Genomic DNA, 12174 nt, shown 5'->3' with positions numbered 1-12174 from the left:
TTCTATCTATTAGACCAAATAATTTTTAATAATTGGAACTTTTAAATCCGCTAGGAATATGTTTGTCTATATCAAGTGAAAACAAATGGTCATTAATAATTAATAATAATAATTAGTCCCTCTTTAATGTAAAATTTTATTTTGCAAATTTTCTCCACCTTGTACAGCGAGCCAGTGGGTTCTATATGCCTTCATGTTTGAATGGTCATGAAGTACAGACAACATCGTCTTTCTTGAAGGATTGGAAGGGATAAAAGTGTAAAAGAATGAGGTCTGACCTATGGGGAGGGTATTCCGGGGTCTCGAAGCTCTATTATCCAAAAGTTGGAGCTGATATGCTTCTGGTGTTACAGCTAGAAAACAACTAATTTTTATGATTATGATTGAATAGCCCATTAGATGCAAATTAAAACTAAAAAATCAAATATAATAAAATGAAATCGACATAACCAGTTATGGAGACGTAGAAGACGAAGTAAGAGGACAAGAAGCAAAAGCGAATGTGTTCAGAACGTAGTACGACAATAATGACTTATACATAAGAAACAAGGCCGGAAGCGTAAACAAACAACTCTTGAAGATCACAGAGATGAAAAGTCTCAGACGGAAATCGGGAAAAAATATTTATTTATCAGGAAAGAAGCGAAAAAATCAGATGGTCATGGGACAAATAACATTAAAGAATAGATATCACAGTGTAAAAAACAGGTACCAACAAATGTATCGATTGACAGAGATAAACTGGGGATATACAAGGGGTAAGTCTCTAATTGGAATACAAACTAGACGTCGACTACAAAAGAGGCGATATTATAGAAAAAAGAATTTGTAATCTATGTCCAGAGTTTTGATGGACCTGTTTCTGTGCCAACATGAGGCATGTATTCTAAGTATCCCTTGAGTTGATCCAAATATACTGGAGAGGTGATGAATTGAGATTTTTTTACGTCATTCATGATTGGTGTGGAATGGTCAGAACGCGGCGTGATGAAAGATGATATTCTCAATGCTTTTATGGAATTGTGGTGTTGCTTTGGGCACACATCACACCGACAAGCAGTGCAGGAAGTGATAGAACCAAATTTTTTCGCTCTATATTTTGACTAAGATAATGCCCAAGAGCTGCTACTGATGATATGTGAATTCGTCACTTGCGATTTCTCGACTACTTAACGACATCTATGGGTACGGAACAATATATGTCTTCTTTGACTAGTTGAAAGATTGTCAAATTGAACGTATCTAAAAATACTAAGTTGGAATATTAGTACCAATAATTTAACCTAACTATTTAGTTACAATTATATAAATATTACTTTCAAATAATAAACTAGTTGAAGTCATGTCCATTTGTTTTTTTTTTGGTTCCGATTAAAAAACCCAATTTATCTCTTGGGATTAAAGAAACCCTTCAATTACGTCTTTGGACGTTGAACTCATCATTTACAAACTCTAAGGGCCTTATTAGACGAGGCAACTAGTTACTTACCCCGTCACCGGGAATTGGTTCATTAGACAAAGGCAACCAATTATCCAGTCACGTTTTGGTTGCCGACTGATCGCCCAGCTCGGTAACCATTGGCTTCTCAGTCTAGTTGCACTTCTATGTACAGTACCATCCCAATTATGTCATCTCTTATTAGGTCTAATAGCTCGAAAATACTTGATTTCGACTTGCGAAAGTAATTTAAAAACTTATTGTCATCTACAAATAGGTCTTCAAAAAGTATATAATCCTTTTGATATTCTTAAAGAAAAAATTGTATATGCATTGCCCTCCTTTTTCTTTCCCTTCCTTTTTTTTATTAGTAGTGATAGAAGAAATATTCATAACTCATCTTGATTGTCATATTTACCAAATGTTATAATCTATAGTGAACAGCGAACTGTGTACTCATTTCTCGTCTTCTTTCATAGCTGGTGATTTTCTGGCTGCTCTGCTCGTCAGCCAGACTTGCAACTGCTTATACAACATGCCTGCCTCGTGTAATAAGGGCCTAAGTACTTCGACATGAGATTCAAGATGATTGGAACGAGATAACTCGAAAGACAATCGTTCATCTTACTAAGAGTGTTTCTGAGTGCTTAAAACAAGATTATCAATTTTTCCTAGGCTTGGATTTTTGTTACTTAGCTCTAAGACACATGTATACAAAAATTTTTGTAATAATGTTATTAATACTGAATGTTCTGACTTCTATTTCCATTTTAAAAAGTAACGACACAATAATTGATTTGAATTACATAAATTGTTGTGATAGACATTTCCATTAAAAAAATGTGTGCTTTTTTTGCTCGCTTTATACAATCTTTTACTTATGAAATGCTTCAATTATCTCACGTATCAGGTAGTTATACACTTTTTTAATTTGAGTTCACAAAGAGAAGGTGCTTGGCCTGTTTTTATTCAATTATAGCATACAAAGTTTGTTACAAAAAATGCAGTCATCGTTGAATAACCTTGGCAAATGTTGAGTCATTTCGAAAGATGATTAAATACAATTGTGGTATTATCTTTGTTGATTGGCTACGTCTTTCGTCTTCTCTAGATTAATCTTTGTCATTATCCACACGATATGGTCTGTAAATATTAAAATAAATTGTTCCAATTTCGTAATCTCCTAAATGATGACTTCGAGTTGATTAAATATTATACAATGTATAATGCCTATAAACATGGAAAATGTGACGTATACAGTATGTGCATTATTTATTAATGTTTAAATTCTTTTTAGTTTTGAAAAAAAAGTTTTTTTTCAAATTATTCAGTTTATCTGTTTGAGGTAATATGTTCCTCCAAAATAATTTATTTAAAAACATATTTTAGTACACACTGTATATATTTTCCTTTCCACAAAATCTATTAAACTAGTAATATGAACATGAATGTTCCTCACTTCCCAGGCTATTAAGTAATTTTGTTCTAGTTGAGGAGAATTTCCATGTTCGTTTGATATTCCTTAAATCATGTCAGGCAGCATTCCTTATCTAAGAATCGTGTCTTTGTCACTATTTTTTCTTGGACGAAGGTTGTTGCTTAAGTTTTGAGATATGACAACACTAATGTCAATATGTCAAATCTGACAATGCCATCATAAAGTTTGACACTCGAATGCTAATTGAATTGTTTACAGATACTTGAAACAATCATCTTGTTAAAAAAATGGAAATGAATTGCGATGATTTTCTATAACTTTCGATGTGGATTCAACCAACAAGAGTGTGCCAACAACTCCTTTCGATTTTTGGCTGGTTTGACAGAAAACAACGATGCTATGCGATATTGCAAAATCGTATATGTCATTCCGTGAGATTGAGGCATACTTGGACATTAGTTCCACACACATACATTTGAAGATTTATTCTCGTTGGATACCGCAAAATTTGACAATCGCTCAAAAAAGTCTCGTGGTCTAAACAAATTAAAAAAAAAAATTGGATAGTGGTGCTTCATAGACGGCTCTAAGTTAGGCGACGAATCATGAATTTATGCAAACTAAACAACAATCTACTGTATGAGTCTTCAAGATGAGTCAAATCCAATAAAAGTCGTTCGCGCACAAAGCACGTCGATGGGAATGGGATGTTCGTGCTCAAACATATATATTTGACCTGTTTTATGACAATCCAACGGAAAATGTCTTTTAATGGATTGGTGTTACGATGTTACACGGTCACATGACTCCTGTAATTAACGAAAAATACATCGAACCGTTAAGTGATACACCTCGTATATACCTTTTTGATATCGATGTGGACCTAGCATATCAATTTTTCGATATACACCCCATATATGCCTCTTTAAATACCCCGATACTTCTTTCGAATAATTTGTTATCTTTCGTTATCTCCAAGTCTGGGGAGATATCTATCTATCTACTAATTAGTATCTAATTGCACAACGTAGAATGGTCAATTTTGAATGGTACACCAGCATTCGTTTGCCAGAAGTGTTTGAAAAAAATCAGAGAAGACGATTCCTTCTCCATCACGACAAAGCGTGTTCCCACACATAAGTTCAAACCAAAATGTTACTTAACAGTCAAAATATAGAATTGATGGATTATCCGCCGTACAGTCCTTGTTTGACATCCAATAATTTCTTCTTATTTCCGCAGATCAAAAATAAATTGCGAGGTCAACGTTTTTCTACACCTGAAGAAGCGATTGATGCGTTCAAATCGCATGTTTTGGATGTACCTCAATCGGAATGGGATAAATGCTTCGACGATTGGTTCAAAAGCATGCAAAACTGTATCAAATTATAAATATTTGTTCTCTTCTTCAAACTTAAGTAGTAACCCTCGCACAGCATAAACTTGATGATATTATTGAGTGATGCTTCCATAAGTCTTGTCTAGTTCCACTTTCAATAATTTCCAGTGATGATACCAGAAAAACTTCCATCCATAATCTTGGGTCCTTTCTCAGACTGCATCTCCATTTACTGGTTTATTTTTCTGTCTACCGTTATTACCATTCCTAAGTTGTAATTTCTGGAATCGGTGGTGATATTCATACTGAACACACTGTTCATACTACCACTACACGAACACTCGTTATTGTCTTCAAATGCTGAAAGTGGACAGTGTAATTGTGAGTGTTTAGTAGTAGTGTAAACAGTGTGTTCAATACGTTATTGCCATCTCTATATCGTCTTGACATGGTCGATGTTGCTGTTACTTTTGTCCTACATACAAGATACTCCTGTAAATTCTCTTGCCTTCGAAAAATAAAATAAAGAGAATCTTACTACCACCACAACATGTGTAGATGCTGTCCTGTAGTATCTGGCTTAAATTATTGAAATTGAAATATTAGTTTATGAACACACTATATATGAATAGAACTGATTTGATGTGTGGGACTAGGTTTTGAAAAAATCTCTCTATAAATATGATACATATCGTATTATGCCCCAATTAGGATATCATATTCTCATTTCCTAATAATAATGGTACTTTTTCTATATATCTATAAAGATCTAATGTCGACTTCAAAAAGAAAAGAAATTCTTTGTGGCTTTCAAACCAGATTGTATCGATCTGAATTGAAAGAAACCGATAAAACGGAATGTAACTTCTTTTGAAATAAAATGACAAAGGTATTAGAGTAAAAGCTGAGTTGTAATTTATCTAGAATGTTCTAAATTCGTTCATCGGTTGCAATCTGAACCGAAAACGCTTCGGTTGATTAGTGCATTTTGTAGAGTTAATAAATTTATATTGAAACAACGAGGGCCACTTTGTATATTTTGGGATAAGCCGTGACTGCAGTTCAAGTGCTGCTATCACTTAGTAAATAGATGTATATACGATTTAGCATAGAAATATTATCTACGATGATTTCAAGATTTGTTGAGTGTACAACAGTTTATACAGTTAGGTTAGGTTAGATTAGCTTAGGTTACAACGCGTATTTGATGATGAAAGAGGACGGATATCGCTTGGTGATGAGACACGGCCATGTTCTTGATGTTTGAAAACATCAAGAGATGGTGAGATATGATCCGAGGTGCACCAATCAACTGATTGATGCAACTCTTGTTGTTCAATCTGCAATAGTAAATTAAATCTTACATGATCATCTTCATGTGAATTTTTGAAAAAAACTTGTTATTCGTTAGGTGCCAACGATTTCCAAAAAGCAGAGCGAGCAAGAATCGTTGGGGAACTTTAACATTCCTACCAACCAGAAGAGCCAATTGGCCAATGAACAAAGGTGTATCAAGAAACTTATGTATGCAGTTTTTTCAAGTAAAACATTAGTTTATTTTTAGGCCTTTGCATTTATACATTTATAAACTGGAGAAGTCCCCACGACGTATGGCACAGTTGAAACCCAAACTCAATAACTTATTTTTGGAGGCATTACCAAATTTAAATATTGGAACTGTGTATTTTAAAGTTTTAATATGAACAATGAATAGCAGATACGAAGTATTTGAAGTACTTTTAAATTTTAAGCGTAACAGAAACTATTTTCGAACTTTCTAGATACTAAAGTTGGAATTATCTATTTTGAAAGCATTAAAACTAACTTAATTTGAAATTCCGAACGATTCCTCCACTTAAGCATTTATATAAAGTTTTAATGGTATGCATTCGATAATTCGGTACTGATGTGGACTACAGTCTAACAAACTACAAATGAAATTAGTCAGCTACATTCTGATTATGTATAATATTTTAATATAGTTTAAATAATTGTTGTCACTGTCTATTTCATTACTAATGATAACCAACAAATATTTTAAATTTCTTCTTTCTGTCTTTTACGTAACAGAGAGCGTTGAACTTGCTTTAAATCAATTTGATCTGTGGCTCGATAATTTTTAAATACCAAAATGACCTTTACCAATACAGATAGACACTTAAAGACCTCTTATAACTTTATACCTCACAACATACGTTGTAACTTTTAAAATTTTGGCGATTAAAAACCTAAAGAACTAGTTTTTGATAAAACGTTTTCAAAGTAGTCTAAACTCGCTACTGTTACTAGACCTGTCTCTGTACATACAATAGATACCGAGATTAAACTTCTCAAAGTCTATCATTTTTTTCGAATTTCTCTGTCTTTTCTTGATTGAATTTTGACTCCGATTATACTAACGAAGCCCTGTACTTTCATGATGGGATGTTAAAAAAGAAAACGATGATGTTTAAAGGTGAAGAATGAATTAGGAAGAGAATGGAATAAACAATTTGGAGAAAAAGGAGAGAAATGTAGAAGAATTGATAGATATTTATTTATGTCAGTTTTACTATTATTTTCGAATAAAACAATTTCATCTTTGATATCGTCTATTACTTATAAAGCTACAAATAATAAAGTAAATAAGATAAGTACAACAAAATAATTTATAAATTAATTTGTTAGAAAATTGAATAATAATCGAAATCAAAAAATTAAATCATTTTAGCTCTTTTAGAAAGTCCCGATTAACGTTCGTCCATCCAGGAGGGATTGTGATGAATCGTCGACGTCTTATGCCCTCAAGTCATCCTCCATTTCGACATTGGACAGCCGGTATATTGTCACAGTACAGTGCCTTCATGCAGCTGCACGCGTTCCAACAACCCTTCGTGCAGCCGCAAGAAATAATCTACAAGAAGTGTTGTGGGGCTGCATCATTTTGGGGTTGAGGCCTCATGGCTTGGATATCCGCCAACATGAGAGAGGGTTCAGTATGACTCCCAACCACGCCTGTACCTGAGAATAGAAAATGATGAATGATATGTAACTGATGCAAGGACATATTTGTACCAGATTGTATGTCCACAAGGAGTGAAATTGAGGAGAACTTCGTGTAGTAGTAATCTGGTTATATTGAGGCTGATTTTGGTAGGAGTTCGTCAAGGTTATGGTTGAGGTTGCCTCCGGATAGAGAAATTACGACACGCACTCCTGCAGCTGCTATCTCGTCAGGTGTAGAGTTGTTGTCGACACAAATCGCAGCATGTTTTTCAACGTTTTTTTCGACCATGGACATCATTTGCATTTTCCGTAAGCCAAAAAAAGCAGTATGGTCGAGTCACAACCACTAAACGCATGTATGGTGAGGAAAGCTCTGGTTTCCAAAAGGATTTTGAAGAAGCGATGCTGAAATATATGACACCTTATGTTTTATCCATTCCCATTTATTGTAAAAAGTTTCACGTTGATTTGAGATCACAGAAAGGATGATCAGCATCTCAATGTCCTCACCAATAACTACCGCTATGTCATAAGTAAAGGCTGTAGTAATGATGAGCCCATCAGCATTTTCCTCTGCTTGAAGTAGTCAGCAGCTTTATGAAACAAATGTCATTTGACTTGGATTATTCATTAGATCAATATTATAAACAAGTCTACAAAAAATCAAAACTGCCGTATTTCAAAAACTAGCCTCTTAGGGTTACAATCGCCAACATTTGGAAAAAAATGATTTTAGTGCGGTTTTTTCGATTTTTGACAAAGTTGCGTTCGACACTCGAGGTCACAAACATCCATTATTAATTAGGCCAAGTCTGCAACAAACTGGATTGTTATATCTGTATAAACATCATTTGCAGAAAATACAATAGTAAAAAAGTTACAGCAGTATAATGATTATGCCTAAGCGAATGTCTGAAAGGCAAAAGCATAGAAACTAAAATTAAATTAAATGAGAGACTTGAGTATGAAGGTGTTGAAAAACAAGATAATCAATATTGGTATCAATATCACCTCTATACAGGCGCAAAATGATTGATAAAAGCAGTTCACATTTATATGAGGGTCGTCTAAAAAGTTTCCTACCTAACCCACCGTGTTTGCGTTTTTCGGAGACAGGTTCACCCTCTGACATTCATTATCTTGAGCGGTTTTTCATTCCAGGAGTGCAATTGTGTATTCAGGTTTCATATAGAGTTACTAATAAGCATCAATAAGTGAGAATCTCTTAACGCATGCGCAAATAAATTTCCTAACTAATATTAACATCTGATACCTTCAGATTGAGGCTGTAAACTCTCGTACATGCTATCAAATTGTAGATCAATCAACTACATTTCTTTAAAAAGCGGTGCACGTTTGATATTACATTTATAAGGAGTTGCAAAAATATGTGCTATAGGTATTTGTCCTAACTAGATAATGTTAAAAAAGAAAACAATTTCTACTCTTCATTTGTGATTTCCCGATTTTTGTTTGGGAAAGCTATAAGATAACTGTAGAGCTGATTTATCAAATGCCTTTGCATTCACAAAGTTCCGTTACCGTTTTCTTTTCCGATTAAATGAAAATTACTTCTCTAGGGTCATGAAATCTACTTAGAATTTTACCTTTGCTTTGTCACATTAGTCTGCGTATGTCACATCAGCTTATTCGGAAGGTAGTTCATCCAGTGCTTCAAAATATCGCTAATTGAGGCCCAAGTGATTCATAAAATTAATGGTATTCATTACCAAAATCTAATTGAAGCAGTGAATGCGAAAAAATGAATATAATTTATGAATTTTTGTACCAACCGATGTTGACATCAAATTAATCAACGATGATGTAACGGAATATAAACACCTATATGTTAAATAAACATTGCCATGTTATCTGGAATATATCAGAGATTACACCAATCGCAGCTTGTTCATTAGAATTATCAAATGCAATGATTTTGATTATAAACAGTTATGGAATTATGAAAGTTTCAATAGGTAGCAATACTTTTAAATAACTATTCTTTTGTTTAATCTTTCTTGGAACCATTTAAATATAATACATTTGATTGGCCGTTGCAAATAGATGAATTTTTCCACCTATTTCAATCCATTTGAGTCTCAATATCAATCAGTTTTGAGAACGATCGCATGCGCACTTTCACTAAACTGATTCGGACTCAGATCCGCAAACAAAAGCTTATCGTTTGGAGTATTCAATCCGAATTGAAAATGACTACAAACAACGGTACTAGTGCTATCTCCACTGAATTTGCGAATCCAATTAACGAGTCACGACGTACGTTCAATTGATATATTAAATTATTACTTGGAGACTATATCTAAAAATGAGCTTCAGGTAGTACATAATGTTAATAAAATGAATTAGAATTAAATGGTTCAGTTTTCTGGGGAGCAAAAGTCTAAATATGTAAATAAAACATAGAACAGCCACAACCTTACCTTTAAAGAGACTTCGAAAAGACTACATCCTTATTACAAGGTACTTAAAGGTCCTAAAACATCAAGAAATCAATTCTCTATTAAAATTGAACTCAGATTATATCTTTTTTCATCTTCAACTAGGAGAATTAAAAAAAAAAGAAGCCTCATTTGATTTACTGACGATTCAAAAAGTATGAAAAGTATTAACTGACAATAACAATTTGGATACAAAATCTTAAACTATTGAAAAATCTAATTTTGGGTCCGAATCAATACACAATTTTTTTATGTCACTTCCGAATTTTTTGTATCAAGTCTTGGAACATTCTGTATATCAGATAACTCCAAATTCTGAGAAGAAAAGCATGATCTGTCGACTGGTTTTGATCTACTTGGGTCTCGTCAGGACACAACAGACCACGCTGCTATTTAGTTCGTATAAGTCTAGGTATTGAAAGTGATAATAAAATTATAGTTCTGCAAGTTTGTTTTAATAAAGACAAGAGTGAGGAATCCCAAGGATATGGAGATTCCTCCAATTTGAAAACATTCCTCACAGCATCGAAGATTTATGAAATTGATGAGAATTGATGAAAAAATTAATATGTAGGAGGACCCTCATTAGATTCAATCACATAGCCAGTTCAGAAAACAGAGTAAGCTTATATAATAAGTACATTTGGTACATTTTTGCTTGAATATCTTGAGATTCTGCTTTTTTGGTTCAAATTCATCACCTTGAAAAGATTTCGTATTTTTTGTAGTTTGTGTTGTCTTCTTGTTTATAATTAACTTTCATATGTATAATAGTCTATAAAATGGTACTAATATTTACAGAATTAGCTAACAAATTGTGATCTCGCTCCCAAAAAATCTTACAAGTTCAAAAAAATTAGAAGACATCTAAATTTCTCCCTCTGTTAGTTGATGCTTTAATATATACCCTCTACGTTTATTCTTATCCTTCAAAAAAAACTTTTTCATTTGATCTGCGAAAAAATAAGTTGTCCGAGTTTTCATCGCACCCTACGGGATAGTTTATTCCCCACGGTCCTGCTTTAAAATGAATGAAAGTAACAACGATTCATTCACCATGGGAACGACTACGAAAAACAGGAATAACACCCCTGCCGACCCTTTATACTCCAAGATATAGGGGTTGCAATAACAATGGCAAGCGCAGATACAGGTTTTATTCAAAAATCGATAATTACAGTTGGCAGAATGTCATCTTAGTCTGGCATAATCCGCATGTACTCGAGGGGTTGTTGTACAATACAAAAAAGTTGAAAATTGAGCAACAAATATTATAAAAATTAGCATAAGGGGTATTAACATAACGTCAATAGAATTTGTTATAGTGAAGAAAATTTCAATTGAAAAAATATAAGTTGAAATTTTTCTCTTTAACAATCCTTTCAGTTCAATAAAAAATTCTAATCAATTGATTGATTAATATAAAACACGTAGTATCTGAAGATGATAAAGCGGTTATCGAAACAGACAGTGTAATTGTGGTTGTTGGTGTGGTGGTAAACAAAACAATTCAATTTAAACGTGCAAATTAACGGATTACAAGTAATAGATATCTAAATAATGAAGTGAAAGCTCAAACAACAAAGGCATCAGATGTCAAATTACAGGTTGGCACAAATAGCAATGGAAGAAAAACCAAATACATCCCGACCATCAGGACGACCACCTACAAGATGGTATGAAAGGTGGTTTTCATCATCCCGACTGCAACTAGGCAATCATCGATGCAAACACAGAACTAAGTCTTAAAGTATGATGATGATGAAGAAGAAGAAGAAGAAACTAACAGAGTGAGATGAATAAATTGTGGTAAAAATGTTTTTTATCAGTTTCTACACCTCGTGTAATATTCCAAAGCTGACCTCATATTTTATAAATAGAAAGAAAAGTTTCTCCATCAATAATCCGCTCAAAGTTTATTGCTATAGAGAAAAAAACGAATAATGGGGATTGATAGATGTTTGCTTTTTCACTCAGCTCACTTATATACAAGCTACCCTTATTATATACACAAAAAACTTTCGATTGTCCCATAATAAATTCCAGCAAGGATAAGACTTTAGACTGATATACGGTGATAAATCAAGAGCTTTAGTTTTTACCAAGTCAACGAGAATTTCTCTCTTTTTATTTATTTATCTTAGGGCGGGGGATTTGTTTGACTCTATGCACATGATAAATAAGCTTTTTTCAAAGTAATTTTCTTTGTAGATTTAAGACGGCGTCGTGTCAGCAGTCTCTACGGATATCGATCAAAATTTTGTTTAAAAACCGTTGACGAAATTTATAGTTATCGTGTTTTGGTTGGCTTTAAAAACCACACAACTTTTTCACTACTGTCTTTCAAACCTTTATTAACTTTTATTATGGTAGAAAAGTTATTCATTATTCACAAAATTGTAAAATTACAAATTCTGCTTGATTAGATGTGGACATTCAACAACCTGGTCAAAAATTTTACACACGTATCCGTACAACTATAATCTTTTCGGAAAGAAATAAGAAAGAAAAATTC

At 33.3% G+C, this 12174-nt stretch overlaps 1 protein-coding gene across 6 annotated transcripts in view; it reads left to right on the top strand.

Annotated features, from left to right (window-relative positions):
- LOC130440832 (uncharacterized) overlaps positions 1 to 12174 on the top strand; it is a 226311-nt gene that overhangs the window by 12762 nt on the left and 201375 nt on the right. The gene's annotated exons all lie outside the window — the stretch shown is intronic.

This window comes from Diorhabda sublineata, chromosome 2 (genome assembly GCF_026230105.1).
Source record: "Diorhabda sublineata isolate icDioSubl1.1 chromosome 2, icDioSubl1.1, whole genome shotgun sequence".
In the NCBI taxonomy this organism is placed as follows: Eukaryota; Metazoa; Arthropoda; class Insecta; order Coleoptera; family Chrysomelidae; genus Diorhabda; species Diorhabda sublineata.
Note: the sequence above shows the minus strand (reverse complement) of the source record. Positions and strands in the feature narration are given on the sequence as shown.